Genomic DNA, 7,024 nt, shown 5'->3' with positions numbered 1-7,024 from the left:
TATTGAAAATTATTATTAGTATTATTATTATATTATATTATTATTATTATTAGCCAAGCTACAACCCTAGCTGGAAAAGCAAGATGCTATAAGCCCAAGGCCTACACCAGGGAAAAATAGCCCAGTGAGGAAAGGAAATAAGGAAATAAATAAATGATGAGAACAAATTAACAATAAATCATTCGACAAACAGTAACAACGTCCAAACAGATATGTCATATATAAACTATAAAAAGACTTATGTCACCCTGTTCAACATAAAAACATTTGCTGCAACTTTGAACTTTTGAAGTTTTACCGATTCAACTACCCGATTAGGAAGATCATTCCACAACTTGGTCACAGCTAGAATAAAACTTCTAGAATACTATGCAGTAATGTATATTAAAAATCATGGATCCTGGTGGTGATCAAAATCAAATAATTTCTGAGATAAGCTAGGGACAAACAAACGTAGAAGTGAAAACATAAGCTCCTTGATGCGGGTAATAATATTCCCGTATTTGCCCTCTCTTAAAATGTCAACATTGTTGACCCATCACGATGGAAATACGTGACCTCCAGTCCATCACAAACGTGCCCGCACGTTCAATTCGTGCAAGTTGTTTGTTATGTAATCAATCAAACCTTTTTTTTTTCTTTTTTTACTTTTATTCAGAACCTGATATTTCTATTTTTTATTCTTTTATCATTGCTATGCTTAATGTAATATATATACAGTATATATATATATATATATATATATGTATGTATGTATATATATGTATGTATGTATGTATGTATATATATATACATATATATATATATATATATATGTGTGTGTGTATGCATGTATGTATGTATGTATGTATATATATACATATTTATGTATATATATGTATAAATATACATACATATATGTATGTATATATATATGTATATTTATATATATACATATGTATATGTATACATATTTTATGTATATATGTATAAATATACATTCATATATATGTGTATATACATGTATGTATTTATATATATACATGTGTGTATGAGTTTATATATGCGTATAAGAATGACATGAATGTTCATAGATATCCTATTTATTCAATGGCCTGTAGAAGCTGCCTGTATAGAAATAGAAATATCAATAAATAGAATCTTCTGGTTAAGCCATTACGTGTTATTGAGTCGCCTACAAATATAGTTATATATACACAGTGGACTTTCTCTCTCTCTCTCTCTCTATCTCTCTCTCTCTCTCTCTCTATATATATATATATATATATATATAATTACTCCCCTTCTGAGCAGGGATACCTTAACGTGATAAAAGGTTTCCATATTACCAGGATAATCAATGCTGTACTGATCAGGGCCACCCATACTAGGTTGGTTGGCTGCGAGCGATCATACGAAAATCTCCCACCATCACCAATCTCCATGGGCCAGCGTGGCGATGAAAACTGGTCAAACCCCAGACATAAATAAAGACATGTCCATGGCCTTTGTCCTGCAGTGGACTAGAAACGGCTGCATTTGTCGTTGTTATTTTGTGCGTGTATGATTGTGTGTATACTATATATATATATATATATATATATATATAAGCAGAGAGAGAGATAACAATGAAGGATATGGCTCAAAGGGAAATCAAGAATGAAAAAGTGAAAGAATAAAGCAGAGAGAGAGAGAGAGAGAGAGAGAGAGAGAGAGAGATTGCAATGAAGGATATGACACAATGAGAAGTCAAGAATGGAAGAAAAACTGAAAGAATGAATGAATAAATGATTTGAAGTTTTCTGGCATCCTGACATCGAAGGTCATTGACGTTGATATATATATATATATAGTGTTGTTGTTGATATATACTAAATATATAACCAAATGACGGCTTATCACGAGATACACAATCATCAGCGTAACTAATTATAGATTCTATTATAGATGAGGAAATCCACATTATTATCTGCCGGAAACGGGGCGCCCCCACGAATCAATACTCTGGCTGGAACATTTCACCCAAACTAGAAATTGAGTTCAAAGCCGGTCCTTGGAGCTGTCACATGCGGAAGGCAGAATTGATTGGTTTAGTCTCGTCAACTGTGGCGTCGCTGGAACAATAATCTATAATCTATATCCAAAATAGAGATAGAATTAATACGGAGGATTATATTTTATATATAAAGATCCACTATATGGCAATGATATCTTGAGTCGATGTTGCTTTCTGGACGCAGAATTGATCGATACGATGACTTCAACTGGCGTCACGGGAGCAATGGTCATCGATCCAAAAAATAAAGATAAAGACTATAACTCACAGGAATGTATTTGTATATAAATATTGGCGTCACATTTATACTAATCAATCGAGGCTAAAAGATAGAAGATATGAAGCCAGTTAATATGTTTTACTTAAATGTAAATGTGTCTGGTTTTAGTTCCATTTTCCTCAGAATAGATGCTCACCCAGAACGTCAGTCGGGAAAGCCAACCCCACAACTGTGATACCCAACCACAGCAGTGGCCTCCCTAGTAAAAAAGCTTAAACTCGTGGTCTGGGCTGGGATCGATTTGCTTCCATGCGAATGCAAGGCGAACGAATTACCATTTTACATCAGCTGGGTCAAGCCTCTTCCACCCCCCCCCCCCTCAACTGTGATGCCCAACCATAGCAGTGGCCTCCCTAGTAAAAAGCTTAAACTCCTGCTCCCGTGCTGGAATCGATCTGCTTCCATGCGAATGCAAGGCGAACGGAGTACTGTACTAGCCAGTAGGCTTATGTATAACGTATTTTATCTATTATCGTGAATAGTGGGTCTGAATATTGAAATTATAATTAATAACGCAATGTCTTCTATTTTATCTTCCTGTCGGCATCCCATTGCAGATAAAGAAAGAAATATCTCAGAAATAGAAAATCTAGAAGATGAAAGAGGACGATAAATAGTTTTCCTTTACCCTGGATGGTTGGGTCCCCTGTGGTTTTAAAGTTTGAAGAGTTTTGCTAACTTACCCGAAGCATTTAATGCAAACTCAATAGTGATACCACTGAGTGAAGATTAAACTGGGGCTTTGTGTTTTCAATAGAAGTTTGAGTTAGTTGTATATATATATATATATATATATATATACATATATATAGAAGGAATATTTACGGTATATACATATTTCAGTTTCATATTTTGAATAATTATACATGAAGTTTTTAAGGTGTATAAAGAGACCTGCGCTATGATTTACATTGATAGGGAGATGCGCATTCTGTTAGGTAAGTTTTTCGATTCATGAGTATATAGACTATAGAAGCTTATATATATGTGTGTGTATATATATATATATATATATATCATATATATAGATATATATGCACACATACATATATATATAATATATATATATATATATATATACATACATACATTATATATATATATATATATATATAAATTGTATGTACGGATACCTTTATCATTGATCATTGGTATTGAATATTGTTTCTGGTGTTGTTGAATATTGTTTTGCAAGAATCATTTCTAGTGACAACTGCCTCTTTATTCCCAAGTGGTTAACAAGCATTGGTTATATGCCTTTCTTACATCGGATGTATTATTTTTGTCGTGTGGTTTGCATATATATTGTTTGCGGGTTAGGTAATGATTTTCTCCAGGTGTGGTTTAGGAACTGTTCTTTTCTTTGGTCTTAACTAGATATTAAGAACTGTTCTTTTTTTTTTGGTTTTTATATGGAATTAAGAATTTTTTTTTCTTAGTCTTTACGTAGAAGTAAGAGCTGTTCTTTTTCTTGGTCTTTATATGGAATTAAGAACTCTTATTTTTCTTGGTCTTTGTATGGAATTATGAGCTGTTCTTTTCTTGATCTTACAAAAAATTAAGAACCGTTCTTTTTCTTGGTCTTTACAAGGAATTGAGAACTGTTCTTTTTCTTGGTCTTTACATAGAATTAAGAGCTGTTCTTTTTCTTGGTCTTTATATGGAATTAAGAACTGTTATTTTTCTTGGTCTTTGTATGGAATTATGAGCTGTTCTTTTTTCTTGATCTTACAAAAAATTAAGAACCGTTCTTTTTCTTGGTCTTTACAAGGAATTGAGAACTGTTCTTTTTCTTGGTCTTTACATAGAATTAAGAGCTGTTCTTTTTCTTGGTCTTTATATAGAATTAAGAGCTGTTCTTTTTCTTGGTCTTTCATGGGATTAAGAACTGTTCTTTTTTCTTGGTCTTTACATAGAATTAAGAGCTGTTCTTTTTCTTAGTCTTTCATGGGATTAAGAACTGTTCTTTTTCTTGGTCTTTCATGGGATTAAGAACTTTTCTTTTTCTTGGTCTTATACATGGAATTAAGAACTGTTCTTTTTCTTGGTCTTATACATGGAATTAAGAACTTATTTTTCTTGGTCTTACAAAGAATTGAGAACTTCTTTTTCTTGGTCTTTATATGGAATTTAGAACTGTTCTTTTTCTTGGTCTTTACATAGAATTAAGAGCTATTCTTTTTCTTGGTCTTACATGGGATTAAGAACTGTTCTTTTTCTTGGTCTTTACATAGAATTAAGAGCTATTCTTTTTCTTGGTCTTACATGGGATTAAGAACTGTTCTTTTTCTTGGTCTTATACATGGGATTAAGAACTTATTTTTCTTGGTCTTACAAAGAATTGAGAACTGTTCTTTTTCTTGATCTTACAAAGAATTAAGAACTGTTCTTTTTCTTGGTCTTTACAAGAAATTGAAAACTGTGCTTTTTCTTGGTCTTACATGGGATTAAGAACTGTTCTTTTTCTTGGTCTTTACATAGAATTAAGAGCTGTTCTTTTTCTTGGTCTTACATGGGATTAAGAACTGTTCTTTTTCTTGGTCTTATACATGGAATTAAGAACTTGTTTTTCTTGGTCTTACAAAGAATTAAGAACTGTTCTTTTTCTTGGTCTTTACAAGCAATTGATAACTGTTCTTTTTCTTGGTCTTTACAAGCAATTAAGAACTGTTCTTTTTCTTGGTCTTACAAAGAATTAAGAACTGTTCTTTTTCTTGTTCTTTACAAAGAATTAAGAACGGTTCTTTTTCTTGGTCTTTACAAGCAATTGAGAACTGTTCTTTTTCTTGGTCTTACAAGGATTTAAGAACTTTTCTTTTTCTTGGTCTTTACATGAAATTAAAAACCCGTTCTTTTTCATGGACTTACAAGGAATTAATACTGTTTATTTTCTTGGTCTTAAGAGAATAAAATTATCTTTTTTTTCTTGTACTTTGCCTGGAATTAATAACTGTTCTTTTTCTTGATCTTACATGGAATTAAGAACTGTATTTTTTTGGTCTAAAATGGGATTAAGAACTTTTGTTTTTCTTTGTCTTACAAGGAATTAAGAACTGATATTTTTCTTGATCTTAAATGGAATTAAGAACTGCTCTTATTCTTGTCCTTACAAGGAGTAAAGAATGTTCTTTTATTGATCCTAAATGGGATTAAGAACTGTTCTTTTTCTTGGTCTTACATGGAATTAAGAACTGTGCTTTTTTTTGGACTTCACATAGAATTAAGAACTGTTCTTTTTTTGCTCTTTACATAGAAATAAACTGTTATTTTTCTTAATCTTTGTATGGAATTAAAAACGTTTTTTTCCCTTGATCTTTACATGGAATTAAGAACTGTTCTTTTTTTTTTTGGTCTTACAATGAATTAAGAACTGTTCTTTTTTTGGTCTTACAATGAATTAAGAACTGTTCTTTTTTTGGTCTTACAATGAATTAAGAACTGTTCTTTTCTTGTTCTTAGGTGGAAATTAGAACTGTTCTTTTTCTTAGTCTTTACATGGAATTAAGAACTGTTCTTTTTCTTGTTCTTTACATATAATTAAAAACTGTTCTTGTTCTTGGTCTTACAAGAAATTAAGAACTGTTCTTTTTCTTGGCCTTTACATTGAATTAAGAACTGTTCTTTTTCTTGGTCACACATGGAATTAAGAGCTGTTCTTTTCCTTTGTCTTACATGAAATTAAGAACTGTTCTTTTTTCTTTGTCTTACATGGAATTAAGAACTGTTCTTTTTCTTTGTCTTACATGGAATTAAGAACTGTTCTTTTTCTTTGTCTTACATGGAATTAAGAACTGTTCTTTTTCTTTGTCTTACATGGAATTAAGAACTGTTCTTTTTCTTTGTCTTACATGGAATAAAGAATGTTCTTTTTCTTTGTCTTACATCGAATTAAGAAATGTTCTTTTTCTGGGTCTTACAAGGAATAAAATATTTTCTCTTTCTTGGGGTTATATGAAATTAAGAACTGTTCTTTTTCTTGGTCTTTTCATGGAACTAAGAACTGTTCTTTTTCTTGATCTTTACAAAGAATTAAGGGGCTGTTCTTTTTCTTGGTCTTTACAAAGAATTAAGGGCTGTTCTTTTTCTTGGTCTTTACAAAGAATTAAGGGCTGTTCTTTTTCTTGGTCTTTACAAAGAATTAAGGGCTGTTCTTTTTCATGGTCTTTACAAGGAATAAAGAATGTTCTCTTTCTTGGTCTTAAATGAAATCAAGAACTGTGTTTTTTTCTTACCGTTTACATGGAATTAAGAACTGTATGTAAAGTATACATATAATTATATATATATATATATATATATGTACTGTATATATATATATATATATATATGAAGCTAGATGATTACCAATCATTTTTTTCATATATATGTGTATATATATATTTATATACGTATATATATATATATATATATATATGACTGTGTTTATCATGTTTTTACATAAAATATATTTTGTTAAAGAGAGAGAGAGAGAGAGAGAGAGAGAGAGAGGAGAGAGAGGAGAGAATGTAAAAAGGAGAGGATTCAACAGCCTAGGGAGAGAAGAGAGCAGCCAGCGCAGAGGGACAGAGCAACAGTCAGGATGAGTAGAGAGCAGATCACTACGTGGAGAGAGAGAGAGAGAGAGAGAGAGAGAGAGAGGCGCTAGCGCTTATTCTAGGCCAAAAGGTAATTTGCTATGTCGTAACAATTTTATTATAACGAATGACTAC

Source organism: Palaemon carinicauda, chromosome 12 (genome assembly GCF_036898095.1).
Source record: "Palaemon carinicauda isolate YSFRI2023 chromosome 12, ASM3689809v2, whole genome shotgun sequence".
Classification (NCBI taxonomy): domain Eukaryota; kingdom Metazoa; phylum Arthropoda; class Malacostraca; order Decapoda; family Palaemonidae; genus Palaemon; species Palaemon carinicauda.
This window is presented reverse-complemented; position numbering follows the sequence as displayed.